Source organism: Aotus nancymaae, unplaced genomic scaffold (assembly GCF_030222135.1).
Source record: "Aotus nancymaae isolate 86718 unplaced genomic scaffold, 86718_ANA_hifiasm-v0.15.2.pri h1tg000006l, whole genome shotgun sequence".
Taxonomy (NCBI): domain Eukaryota; kingdom Metazoa; phylum Chordata; class Mammalia; order Primates; family Aotidae; genus Aotus; species Aotus nancymaae.
Window position 1 is genome coordinate 93,508,319 of NW_026988417.1, and position 14,278 is coordinate 93,522,596.

General features: G+C 42.2%; 1 non-coding gene and 1 pseudogene across 1 annotated transcript; one reads left to right on the forward strand and one right to left on the reverse strand.

Moving 5' to 3' along the window:
- Positions 1-828: 828 nt before the first annotated feature.
- On the forward strand, positions 829-13,728 carry LOC105717575 (little elongation complex subunit 2-like; annotated as a pseudogene).
- On the reverse strand, positions 8,987-9,125 carry LOC135272237 (U4 spliceosomal RNA). The gene has a single exon (XR_010340322.1). It is a non-coding gene; the product is annotated as a U4 spliceosomal RNA (small nuclear RNA).
- Positions 13,729-14,278: the final 550 nt, after the last annotated feature.

Here is a 14,278-nt window from a genome sequence, read left to right on the forward strand (position 1 = left end):
TGGAACAGGGGGGCTGTGAATTAATATGTGGCTTGTAGCTTTGTGTCTAAACAGTATAAAAAATTGTTGGGAAATCAAGGCGGTGGCTTCTGAGTCTTCAGGTGGCCCACAAGCACCCCGACTCTTGTTTGTGGCAGCCACACAGGCCCTGGATAGCTGAGAGGAGAAAGGGAGCTGTGGGTACCCCAGGGCACCAGCCGTGCCTCCAGGCCTGTGCCCTCCTCTAAAGCCCAGTAAATGTGCCATCAGATTAAAGCTGTTTGTGTTTTCCGAGTCGGATGGCCAGCTTGAATCTGTCATCAGTGTGCAGCAGTGTTCAACACTGGAAGAGCTGAAACCCATGAAATTTTGCACCAAGAAAGTACAACCCAGAGATTTTATACCAACTATTCTTTCATTCAAGTATAAAAGCAACACAAACTGATTTTTGAATGTTCAAGGATAAGGGAACATTGTTTACACGGAACTGCTTGAAAACCCTACCGAGCAACAAACATCGGTGAACCAAATGTTGATAGAATATGAAAAGCTGCAGCCGGAGCCTGGTGATGAGCACGGAGTCGGAGAACTCAGTGAAAGAGACAAGAACAGGAACAGAATCTCAGCATTGCAAATGTTCAGACCGTCGCTGTGACCTGACTACTACGGAGTGTTTTGTGTGGCGTCACTGATTTTCTTCTCTTTAATACACAGGGCAGGAAGAGCACAGAAGTAAGAAAAAGAAGCAGAAAAGAAAAAATAAGTGTGATTTACAATGAAGATATGCCAGTTACGAATTCTAGGGATTAAATAGCCCAGCATCAATGTTCTTAAAGCAGAAAGCACAGCATGCATACAGAAAGACACAAGAGCACAGTAGGGAAAACCACACCTCGTCAGGCTGTGGCTGCTGAAGACAGCAAAAAGGAGTAATGATGTCAAAACAAAAATCACGCCGTTTTCTCTAATTGATAGATAACGAACTTGGCACCTTAAAAATATAGAACGCTCTTTTCATTTTCAGATTCCACAGAGCATGAAAAAGACTGTATTTCAGACCAGAAAACTTCAGTGATTTCTAAAAAGCATTTTTTAACCCTTTGATTAAAATGCAATGAAATTAAACAATAAACCATTGTTTTTGAAAGTTTTCTTTTATCATTAAGGGCCAAGGAGAAAAGCGTCAAAGAATATTTTTAGAGGAACTGACCGCATATGGAAACATCTGTCTGATCCAGGTCGATCTGCACTAGAGACCTAAATAATCATATTAACAAAAACAAGAAAAACTTGAAAATATCAACAAAATATAGACAAAAGTATAAAAAACAAAAAAGTATTAAGGCAGAACTTAGTGACTAAAGCAAAGTGGCAGTAGTAGCAGTATTGTTTAATTCAAGAGCTGTATCTTTGGGGAAGAATCTAATAAGTAAACTACCTTATGCAAGAAAAAAAACAGAATATACATAAGTACATAAAGCAAGAAATAACTGAAGGCCAATCACAGATAGAGCCCCCTGCAATGGGCCACTAAGACTGCTTAATTTCATTCAAGAACCAACAGAGGCTTTGTCTAATCTTCGGGCTGTGGACCTCAGAGAGAGGGGAGTCCCTTCTCCTGGACCAGACAGTCCAGGGGAATCTGTGGGTTGAACGTTCCGTTCACACGTTCCTATCTCACAACTCAGAGCCCTGAGGATTTAGCCTACGGTGAGTTAAATCACGGTCTCCAGAAAGATATATCCATGTCCTAGTCCCCCAAAGCTGTGCCTGTGACTTTATTTGGGAAAATGTTCTTTGCAGATATAATGAAATTAAGGATCTCAAGACGAGATCATCTTGGGTTACCCAGGTGGACCCAACGTTCAACGACACACTGAGGAAAGACTCAGGTATCCAGGATCACCTCCCCCTTGGCTTCCACACTGCATTTCAACAGAAGAAAAGGCTGGTCAGCGGGAGCCTCCTGAATCGCCTTCCTGTAGATAGCAGCTGCAGTATGGGGAATCTTTCCAGAAGGCATTGTTTTTACTTAAGATCAAACCCCCGCCCCACGCCTACTCCATGGACCAAGACCCTTTCACATGTGATTTCTTTTTTTTTTTTATTGCATTTCAGGTTTTGGGATACATGTGAAGAACATGCAAGATTGTTGCATAGGTACACATGTGGCAGTGTGATTTGCTGCCTTCCTTCCCTTCACCTATATCTGGCATTTCTCCCCATGCTATCTCTCCCCAACTCCCCACCTCCTGCTGTCCCTCCCCTATTTCCCCCCAACAGACCCCAGTGTGTGGTGCTCCCCTCCCTGTGTCCATCACATGTGATTTCTAAGGCTGTAAACCCAAGATCCTTTCACGTGTCATATCTAGAGTGTAAGCCTATATAAAGGCAGGGCTTCTCTTTGTTAGAGGAGCTTGGCTGATAGAAAACTATGTTGCCTTGCTCCCGGCCAAAATCAATCACCTCCTCCTCCCTAGTTTGGTGTCCAGAGGTCTGTTTCTCGCAGCCGCTCCTGCTTCAGTACAAAAGAGAAGCACACAAAAGAGAAGACACACAGAGAGGATGGCCATGTGACGACCCAGGCAGAGGCGAGTGTTGCAATCAAGACTGCAGAGAAGAGAAGACAAGGGTTTGTTCCAAGCACACGTACCCAGTTTCTTGTTCTAGGCAATTCTCTGTATTGCCCTCCACCAAGGCAGAACGAGAGTATTAAAGTATTGTCCCTCTGGACCACAGCCTCCACTGACCACAAAACGTAGCCCTTCGTGGCTTCACTCTCAGCCCACACTCGATCATGTGGATGCACGGCAAGAAGAGACAAGAAAAGATAAAGTGAAAGAAAAAGGGCCTCTCAGTCTCCAATCCCAGGGAGCTGAAATCATGGCTGAATGGAGGCCGCCAGGGAGATTGTTCCGTGTCTTATTCCAGGAACCTCTAATTGAGACCTTATTTGGAAAAAGGGCCATCAAAGATATAATTAAGGCTTTGAGTTGTGGTCATCTTGGGTTATCTGGGTGGACCTCAAATCCTTCCAGGACACATGGGAGAGAGTGATGTAGTCACTTTTAACATGGAGACAGTATTTTCATTCAAGTATGGCGAGGCTGTGAAAGGGACATAAAGGGACCCCAAACTCACTATGCTGAAGGAAAAAGTGAAGCTTAGTGGCCGAGTAAGGCAAAAACTGCCTTCCGTTTTGTTCCTAAGTAGATAGCTGCGAAGGTAGACGCCTACCTGTCTACCCCGAGGCCTCCTGCACAAATTGCTCACAAGGAAATTCGCTTGGGAGAATTTCCCTAAAACAGAATTGCCTTCACAAGTACCTTGACAAAGACAGGCCCAGAAGTCAGCCCTTGCTTCACCTGAGAGGAGTGTACATCTGAGCGCTTCGTCTACTCCGTGTTTACTTTATCTTACGCAGAAATGCAGACCCACTGAGCGCTAGAGGAATGCACAACTGAGTGTCCTCTACCCGCTCCTTTCACACATAAAATGTAGATTCAGTAAGTGCCGTAACCACGTACCTCTTTTGTCTGCCTTCTCTTTTTTTTCCCCTCTTTCCTCGACTGCCCACTCTTTTTCCCTTTAAATCTAGGGTGTCCAATCTTTTGGTTTCCCTGGGCCACAGTGGAAAGAATTGTGTTGGGCCACACATAAAATCCACTAACACTAACAAAGCTGATGAGCTAAAAAACAAACAAAAATCACACAATCACACACACACACACACACACACACCATTTTAAGTAAGTTTACTGATTTGCTAATTCATGTTGGGCCTCATTCAAAGCCATCCTGGGCTTCCTGAGGCCCACGGACTGTGGGTTGGACAAGCTTGCTTTAAATGTTGAAGTCCTCAAACCCCCTTCGCATGGCCCCACTGGTGAGGAACCTTGCTTTATATATGAAGTTAAGTATCAGGCCTCCATGTGCAAGCCCAGACCCAGAAAGTCGGAAGTCCTGCCTGGCCCTGCTGCTCACCCCCAGCCCCCGCCTGCGCTCGCCATGTCCCTGACCACCCAGGGAGCTTCCCCCAGACATTCAGCTTCTCTCCCCACCCGCCATCTTAACTGTTATGATAATGTGAATACTTCTCACCCCTCCCCGCCATCTTAACTGTTCTTATGATAATGTGAATACTCCTCACCCCACCCCGCCATCTTAACTGTTATAATAATGTGAATACTCCTCACCCCACCTGCCATCTTAGCTGCTCTTATGCCTTACCCCACCTGCCATTGTAACTGAACTTATGGTAATGTATACTCCTTGCCCCTACACCCACTACAGTAACTGAATTTCCTCTGTAACACCCCTGCCCCCTAAAACTTGCCCCAACCCATGAAACCAATTCCCACCCCTACTCCCTTCACCAGTCCTTTCTCGGATTCGGCCCGCTTGTACTCAAGCATGAAATAAAATGGCCTTGTTGCCCACACAAAGCCTGTTTGGAACGTCTCTTTATTAAATGCATTTAATATTCAGTACTATTGGATGCAAATAAAAATAAGTTTGTAAATATTAGTGAATACATTTCACAGAACGAGACTCCGACTCTAAATAAAATAATAAATAAATGCTTTTTTTTATAGCATTTACATCTAGAGAATGCTTTTTTTTATTTTAGACAGAGTCTTCCTCTGTTGCTAGGCTGGAGTGCAATGGCTCTATCTCAGCTCACTGCAACCTCCACCTCCTGGGTTCAAATGATTCTCCTGCCTCAGCCTCCCCAGTAACTGGAACTGCAGGTGCGTGCCAGCACGCCCGGCTAATGTTTTGTATGTTTAATAGAGACAGGGTTTCACCATGTTAGCCAGGATGGTCTCCATCTCCTGACCTCGTGATCCACCTGCCTCAGCCTCCCAAAGTGCTGGGATTACAGGTGTGAGCCATCGAGCCCAGCTGAGAATGCTTTAAGTCTTAATTTGTTAGCCAATAGTGTAGTCACTACCTGTGTTTTCAAATTTAAAAATGCCACTAGTAAATTGTGACTGCTGACCTGGCACTAAAAATGTTTAAACTTAACATGTTTTTATCCTAGGAAAACGGTGGTACTTTTCTGATTATGGAACAGAGACATGTGTATTCATTTCCTGCTTGTTACAAAGATCTACAGAAAGCTGGTATTAGATGGAAACTATTTTCAGGAGCCATTATTGCTATTACTGCATAAGTCCATGAAATTGGCAGGCCACTCTCAAGTTCTATAACTGATGAGCAGCTCGTATTCTAAGTGGAGATTTCCCTGCAGTTACATCCCTGTCCTGTCCTATAGCTCTCTGTTAAATGCCGATCTTTCTCTTTTGCAGGGAAGAGTGTGATTAAAGAGCTCTTGTCTGCATATTAGAAACTGGTCCGGACCAGACCTCTGAGGACCGCAGCAGCACATTGAAGTATTTTACAAATAGTTTATGAACCTCAGAGGTCTGGTTTGGGGAGCTATTCACCTTTTCTCCACCTGCGCACCACACCTCATTCATCAACAGCAATACCAGCACATACAGTTCTGCTTCTGGATGGGTAAAGCTACACATTAAACAAACACAGAAGTAGAAGGGCACCGGCGGAGCTCTGCCGCCACAACAACACTTTCGGTAATTTGGGAGCAAACCGTGTTGACCGTGAACGTTGGCAGATTACACATAGAAAAGAAGTGTTGGAATTCCTTTTTATAAATGATAACTATTACCACAAAGTGATAAAAATGGAAGGTGGTTTTGAACGTTGGCAAAACTGGCCGAGAACTGTAATTAGGACAATGCCCCCCAACGACTGCTCTAAAAACCGTAACGTTCAGAATGCTCTGGGCACCGCACGTGGCCAGAGTAGCTGAGACTAGAGGCGCCCGCCACCACGCCCGCTAATTTACGCATTTTATTCTCATGCTTGTTGCACGAGACTTGTCGATGCAATTTCCAGGATAACAAACAGATTCAAAAAATAAATAAAAAGTTGCACATGCATTACATTTGCTTTTTAAATTATATAGGATTTAAAAGATTTTATGGCCAGATACATTGAGCAGAGCAAAAACTTTTCACAGAATACAGAGACTAAACAGAAACAATCTATTTATACATTATTCACAAATATTCCAAGTTCTTGCTTGTATCATTTTGCCGTTCATAAAAAGACTAAATAATAACACAGTGTTAACAGAAAAACTTCAGTTGAATTAAATTTTTGGGTTTTTTGGAGATGGAGTTTCGCTTTTGTTGCCCAGGCTAGAGTGCAATGGCGCTATCTCAGCTCACTGCAACCTCTGCCTCATGGGGTTCAAGCAGTTCTCCTGCCTCAGCCTTCCAAGTAGCTGGGATTACAGGTGTGCACCACCACACCTGGCTAATTTTTGTATTTTTAGTAGAGATGGGAGTTTCGCCATGTTGATCAGGCTGGTCTTGAACTCCTGACCTCAGGTGATCCACTCTCCTCGGCCTCCCAAAGTGCTGGGATTATAGACATGAGCCACCAGGCCCTGCCGGCTGAATTAAATTTAAAGGAGTTTAATTGAGCAATAAAGGATTTGTGAATCAGTCCCAGAATCACAACAGATTCACAGAGAGTCTGCACAGCCACATGGTGGAAGAAGACTTATAGAAGAAAAAAGGGAAATGATGTACAGAAACCAGAAGTGAGTTACAGAAACAGCTGGACTGGCTACAAGTTTGCCTTACTGGAACATAGTTTGCACACTCAGCAATGTATGAGTGTTGAAGTATGGCTGCTGGACTGGCCAGCACTCAGCGACTGTTACAGGTGCAGACTCCTAAGTTAGGTTTTCAATCTTGTTGGCCTATTAAGTTAGGTTATGGTTCATCTACAAGGACTTAAATATACAAGAAGTATCAAGTCCTTCCCAGACCATATTAACAATAGTTAACTCTTTTTTACAGTTTTTTACAGTTTGAAGTGGATGTGTTCTTAAGTTATTCCTTACATTTCTTTATCTTAGAAATTCCTAGCCTTTAAAGTAAGAAATACTACTTTTAATTTATTTTTATTAGTGCTTTCTGGCCAAGACTACTATACTATTTATTAGAAAACATAAATTAATTTTATCTTGAATAATTATTTGATAATAATGCTTATTCGATAAAATGTGATTTTACATGTAACTACACATTAAAATTGTAAGTGCCTTAACATATATAATAATGGAAAATTATAAATATAGATCATTTATAAAAACTATGTTGGTGGCTCACGCCTATGTTGGTGGCTCATGCCTGTAATCCCAGCACTTTGGGAGGCTGAAGTGGGTGGATCACGAAGTTAGGAGTTCGAGACCAGTCTGGCCAATATGATGAAACCCCATCTCTACTAAAAAATACATAAAATTAGCTGGGCATGGTGGTGCATGCCTGTGGTCCCAACTATTCAGAAAGCTGAGGTGGGAGAATCACTTGAACCCGAGAGCGGAGGTTGCAGTGAGCTGGGATTGCATCACTGCCCTCTAGACTGGGTAACAGAGTGAGATTCTGTCTCAAAAAAAAAAAACATAGTTATTAATTTGCTGGACATGGTGGTGTGCGCCTGTAGTCCCAGCTACTTGGGAGGCTGAGGCAGGAGAATTGCTTGAACTCAGGAAGTGGAAGTTGCAGTGAGCCGAGACTGTGCCACTGCACTCCAGCCTGGCCACAGAGCAAGACTGCATCTCTAAATAAATAAATAAATAAAACATAGTTATTAAGAAATGTCCAAAAGTACATTGAAAAATGTTGGGCATTATTTTTTTTCAAAGTAACTTTCATAACTGCAAGAAAATCAGACATGTCTATTTAGGTATTCACTTATTACATGAGCTAATCTTTATTGTGACAATTGCAGGATAAGTAAAAAGGAGTAAGACACAACTCATCTTAAAGATGTTCACAATATATTAACAGACAGATCGCAAATAATATTATAATGTGATAAAATGACAAAACAAAACTATAGGTAAAATTCTACAGGAGCAGCCAGTAGAGAGTGATTGATTCTAACTGAAGTTTAGGGAAGTCTTTATTGTAATACTATCATTTGAGGTAGTTTTTGACAAGTCAGTTGAGTTTCATACACGTACTCAAGTGGATGATTGAATAAAAGGGCTAAAGAAATAAATAGTGGTGGAAGTATTACATTATCTCAGCAGTGGGCATTTATTCCTGGAGGGATTTCGTGGATTCTGCTCTGTCTCCTTTTATCATGAAGGCATACCTGATGATGTGTAAATGCCAGTACGTGCATCTTCTGCACAAGGGCTTTCTCTGACTCTGAAGCCTTCTTGGCTACCTCTTCTAGGTCCGAAATGCCAGAGAGTGATCACTCATCGGTACAGCTACAATCAATGGTTGATGGTAATTGGTGTGTAAATATTACAATTCCCTTGGCCCATGGGTGGGATTACTCAGGGACGCATTTTACCCTGGCTTCTAGATTTCCACAGTAGGATTAAGCTCCAGTTGCCCGTGGTGATAACACCCTTGAAAATAAAGCCTTTTTCGTCAGGATTTTCTTCCCTATCTCACTTCTATTCTTTACGGATCGTCTACTAAATAAACCACTTTCACTTGAATGGCTATTTTGGTCTGGGTCCCAAATTGAAATGTACATTGGGATAAAAGCACATGAAATAAAATTAAATTACACAAGCAAGAAATAAATTTTATTTATTGTAAGCCAGTGAAACTTTGAGGTCATTTGCTCAGAAGAATAACAGGGCCTGTAATGACTAAAAAATAATATATTGGAGAAAAGAAGTCAACGACAAAATTGGAATAAAAAGGATTGTGTTATAAATAACAAAGAAGGCACCTGGAAAATAGGTGCTTGGATTTACTGTCTGAATTCACCATCAAACACGGGTTGGGCCAAAATGTGGAGATTTAGAAAAGGAAGGAGAATAACGCAGGTTTTCCGCAGAAAAACAACACAACCACATTTTGCATAAATGTGTGGAAAGAAAATTAAAAGGAAGTGAATCTATATAAAAATGAGTTCAATTTCTTTTTTTTTTAAAATTCAGTCTCCATAGAGACTGTCAAAAATTGTCAATGCCAACTATACTGAAGTCGTCACGGCGGAGTATTGGGAAAAATTTTCAATTAGTAATAATCGTGCCTCAGATAAACCTCATTGGCTACGATACTGCCACTGGCAAAGCTATGAGTTCGATTTCTTAATAGAATCCGCCACTGAAATCTGCTCATCAACTGAGTCTTTTGTGTCATTAAACATAACCACTGCTCTCCCAGTCACCCAAACACAGTGCGCGCCGTTTACCTCTCCATCCCTTTACTCTTGCCTCTCAGATCCACTGCCCACCCCTATTCAACGGGCAGATCTTACTGATTCACCTACCTAAATCTTCTCAAATCTGTCCCTCCTTTTCACTCCACGGCTGCTCTCTGAGTCGGATCCTGACTTTCTTGCTTGATCCATTATAATATCTTTGTTCCTTCTCTTCCCTCCTTGAATCCTGTGTACCTCAACTTCATCTTCCACTGTGAGGAGTGATTGAAAACAAATCTGACCAAATCACTCCCCATGTTAGCACCTGTGCACAGCCTAAATGATGGCCCCAAGGAGAGTGAGAAAGACAATCTGTTGAGATGTAGAAGAAAATACTAGAAACTTTCTATATTTTTATTTCATTCTATAAAATAAAATACATGGAGAGACCACACAACGTGTAGAGACATTATAAATGCATATAGATACATTAGAGGTGACTGGGAAAGTTTCACTAAATGAGTATGTAATCAAAAAAGTCTGGAGGCAACCAGCGAAGAGATAAAATCTGAGTTCCTTCACTCAGCCTGCATCGCAGCCTCCAACGTCAGCTTCCTACCACCCCGCACGAGGACTCCACAGCTAGTAACACCAATTTTCCTCTCACCTAGCATTGTGTTCACAGCAGCATTGTGAACAGCCTCAGAAGTTAAGGTAGCTTTTCAAACTCAGTCTCCTGCTACACTGCATTCAGCAACCATCACCTTCAGAACCCTCCCCTGAACTTTCACGACAGGTTAAGTGCACCTCAGTGTGTTCTCGGGGCACCCCTTAAATGTTGCCGTCATTGGCCAGGCGCAGTGGCTCATGCCTGTAATCCCAGAACTTCGGGAGGCCGAGGTGAGTAAATCACAAGGTCGAGAGTTTGAGATGAGCCTGGCCAATATATGGTGAAACCCTGTCTCTACTAAAAAATACAAAAATTTGCCAGGCTTGGTGGCCGGTGCCTGTAGTCCCAGCTACTTGAGAGGCTGAGGCAAGAGAATCACTTGAACTCAGGAGGCAGAGCTTGCAGTGAGCCGAGATCATGCCACTGCACTCCAGCCTGGCGACAGAGCAAGACTCTGTCTTGGAAAAAAAGAAAAGAAAAGAAAAACACTGTTTATGTGTCATGTGTCTTTATGTATTGTCTATTCTCTTCACTGGAAGCATTTTGGGTCAAGAATCATGTTTTATTTATCATAGGATTTCTAGGATCTATAAGAGTATCTGTTAGAAGATGGGACCCAGTAATTGTTTGCAGAACTTCTTATACACTAAAGAAGAAATAGCTAAAAAGCTATTGCAAAAAGTCCAGATGTGAAATATAAGGAGAAATAAAAAACAAAATTCTAGGTGCCTTGATTTTTCAGTTTCATGTAAACAAGGGACAAACACTGTTAATTGTAAAGGGTCTGAGGTTTCCCCTACTCGCAATCTAATGAGTTACGCATCATTCTTTCATGGATGTTGGCAAAAGACACAAGACTCCTAGGTTCAAAAAGGGAAACGATGTATACTAGTTGGAATTCTTTTGTAGCTGCAGAACCTGGAGGTTAAGAAACTCCAATCTTTTATAATGGACCTTGTATCAGTCTGTTTTCATGCTGCTGATAAAGACGTACTGAGACTGGGCAACATACAGAAGAAAGCTTTAATGGACTCAGTTCCACGTGGCTTCTGCCTCACCATCATGGCAGAAGGTGAAAGACTCACTCACAGGGCAGCAGACGAGAAGAGAGCTTGTGCAGGCAGAGACTCCCCTTTATAAAACTCTCACATCTCATGAGACTTATTCACTATCATGAGAATAGCATGAAAGACCCGCTCCCATGATTCAATTACCTCCCACCAGGTTTCTCCCACAACACGTGGGAATTGTGGGAACTACAGTTCAAGATGAGATTTGGGTGGGGACACAGCCATGCCATATCAGACCTCAAGTGAGCTTGCTCCGACTTTGCCCTAAAAGCAGTCATTATTTTAACTTTCCGAGACATCAAGAAAACCTCCTCTCTACCCGAGACAGAAAAGCTACCTTAACTTCCAAAGCTGTTCATAATGCCAATATCCTTGAAAAGATCATTTGAAAGAAAAGCTTCAGAGTCTCTGTTTTATTTTTGTTGGTTTCGTTGGTTTTTGAGACAGAGTCTTGCTCTGTCACCAGGCTAGAGTGCAGTGGCACAATCTCAGCTCACTGCACCTCTGCCTCCTGGGTTCAAGCAATTCCCTTGTCTCAGCCTCCCAAGTAGCTGGGACTACAGGCACCCGCCACCACACTCAGCTAATTTTTGTATTTTTAGTAGAGACGGGGTTTCACCATGTTGGCCAGGATGGTCTCGATCTCCTGACCTTGTGATCCTCCTGCCTTGGCCTCCCAAAGTGCTGGGATTACAGGCGTGAGCCACCGTGCCCAGCCAAGTCTCTGTTTACGTAACATGTGAATATATGAAATACTCCTGGGAAATCACCTCTCAAATACAAGTAATTAAAGTATTCTAAAATATACAAGAATGTTCCAGAGCATTTGATTTGACCAAGCCTGTGAAAGGTCTACTTAAAATGAACCGTCCTTATTCTTCTGATTTAACTGGACTTGCACTCATTTGTTACGTTTAAAAATAATCCTCCCAATGATCCAAAATTAATTTGAAGCTTTGAAAAATAAATTACTTTTATGCTTGAAAACAAGTATTTTTACTTCCCTCGAACCCAAGTTATTCAATAACTGTATTATCTGCGTATATGTTTAGATCCTTAGAAGCAGAGATCTTTGACTCCCCCACCACGCATAGAAAAGAGGCTTTTCCCTAAAAAGTTTGTACCTGAAATGGACATGTCCTGTGAAGTCAGTGAGTGCTGAAAAATTGAGACCCTTGAAAATCTGTATCTGGATTTTGATGATGATGTCAAAGAACTTGAAACTCGTGGAGTAACCATCACTAAAGCATCAAAGTCACCAAGTCCAGCAATACTTCCACAGCCCCTAACATGACAGACCCTCCTACAGCCCCCAAAGCAGCAGCTACACCTGTCGCACCAAGTGTACCAGACATTCCTGATGATTCTAGACGTTTATCTCAGATTCTGATGGAACAATTGCGAAAGGAGAAACAGCTGGACACTGGTGTGGATGGTGGCCCTGAAGAGTGCAGAAATAAAGATGATTGGGGATTCAAATCATGTGGTGAAAAGGTGTCAAATTCTGACAAGTCTTTGATGCAAGATAGTGACCTGAAAACATCTGATGCCTGTTGGAAAATTCTCAGGAAATCGAAACTTCTAATAAAAATGATATAACTATAGATATGGTACATGCTGATGGCGAAAGACCCAATGTTCTAGAAAACCTAGACAACTCAAAGGAAAATACTGTTACATCAGAAGCAGCTAAAACTGAAGATACAGTTCTCTGCAGCAGTGATATAGATGAGGAGTGTAAAAATAATAGTGATGGAAAGACAGCTGTTGTGGTTCTAACTTAAGTTCTAGACCAGCGAGTCCAAATTCTTCCTCAGGACAGGCTCCTGCATGAAACCAGACTAATACTGCTTATGGTCCCAAAGGGTCATGTGTTAAAAAAAAAAAAAAAAACCTATCAAACAAGTATATTAAAAATTTGATACAGTTGAAGAGATTTTAAAAATGCGGGATGAGTTCTTAAAGCCAATTTCCAGAAACGTACCCGAATTGCCCTTAATGAATTTAGAAAATTCTAAACAGCCTTCTGTTTCTGAGCAATTGTCTGTCCCTTCAGACACCTCTAGTTGGCTGAAATCTGATGGCCTTCTGCATTTCAGAAGCCAAAAGGACGATTGCCACATGAACTTCAGGACTATGTTAAAAATATATCGGATACCTAGCTCCTCAGGAAGGAAATTTTGTTTATAAGCCATTTAGCATGCAAGACCTGTGGTTACTCATGCGCTGGAGTTTCCAGAGGTAGAGACAAGACCACGTTCTAAAAAATGGAAGAAAATCAGAAGACAATTTCCAGTTTATGTAGCACCAAAACCAGAGTATCAAGCTTGTTATGGAGTTGAAGCTCTGCTAAAAGTGAACTTGGTCACTTATGAGCTGAAAGTTTATTCCAGCAGCTAATTTTATGTTGGGCATATCGATGCATTTACTTCAAAGCTTTTTCTGCTGGAAGAAAATACCTTGGAAAAATTAAAAGAAAACCTTTCAGCACTCAAGGTTTCCAATTTGTTGAACATCCTCCAACACATTCTAAAGAAATTAAGCAGCTTGCAGGAGGGTCCGACTTGTTATCTCACGCAGCAGAAGATTCTCCACTGCTGAGCTATAAGGCCTCTGATGGAAAAGTCACTAGCACAGTATATAATCTGCATAAACACATTGCGGCCTTCCTCATGTACCTTCCAGTCTCTGGATCCCTGGATCCCATTAGATCCCAGCCCATCATCACCATATCATCACCAGACACCACACCTGCTGGCACCTGGATCTCAAACTCTCCAGCCTCCAGAACTGTGAGGAATACATTTCTGTTGTTCATAAACCACCCAATCTGTGGTATTTTATTACAGCAGCTAGAATGGACTAAGACAGATGGTTTACATGGGTAGAAAAATCACCAGGAATAACGATGATGAGAAAAACAGCAAGCCAGATGCAAGAACCACTCACGATGAAGAGGGTGGGAAATTACTAGGGAGAGTGACAGAAGGCCCCCGACATGAGCTCTGATGGAACTGGAGCTTTCAGCAGGAACCAGGGCAAACGGACTTGAGGCAGCCTCGCAGTGTGCAGGGTGTGAAAGGGAAAAACAGCCATCAGGTGACAGTGTAGTCCTTTCCTAAGACTTCTGTAGCAAAATACCACAAACTCGATGGTTTCAATCAGCAAACATTTATTCTCTCACAATTATCAAAGCCAGAAATCTGCAATCAGTATCCCTGGGCCAAAATCAAGGTGTCAGCACTGTCATACTCCCTTGGTGGCTCCATAGGGAAATTGCTTCCTTGTCTCTCAGCTTCTGGTGACTGCCAGCATTCTTTGGCTTGTGGCCACATCACTCCAATCT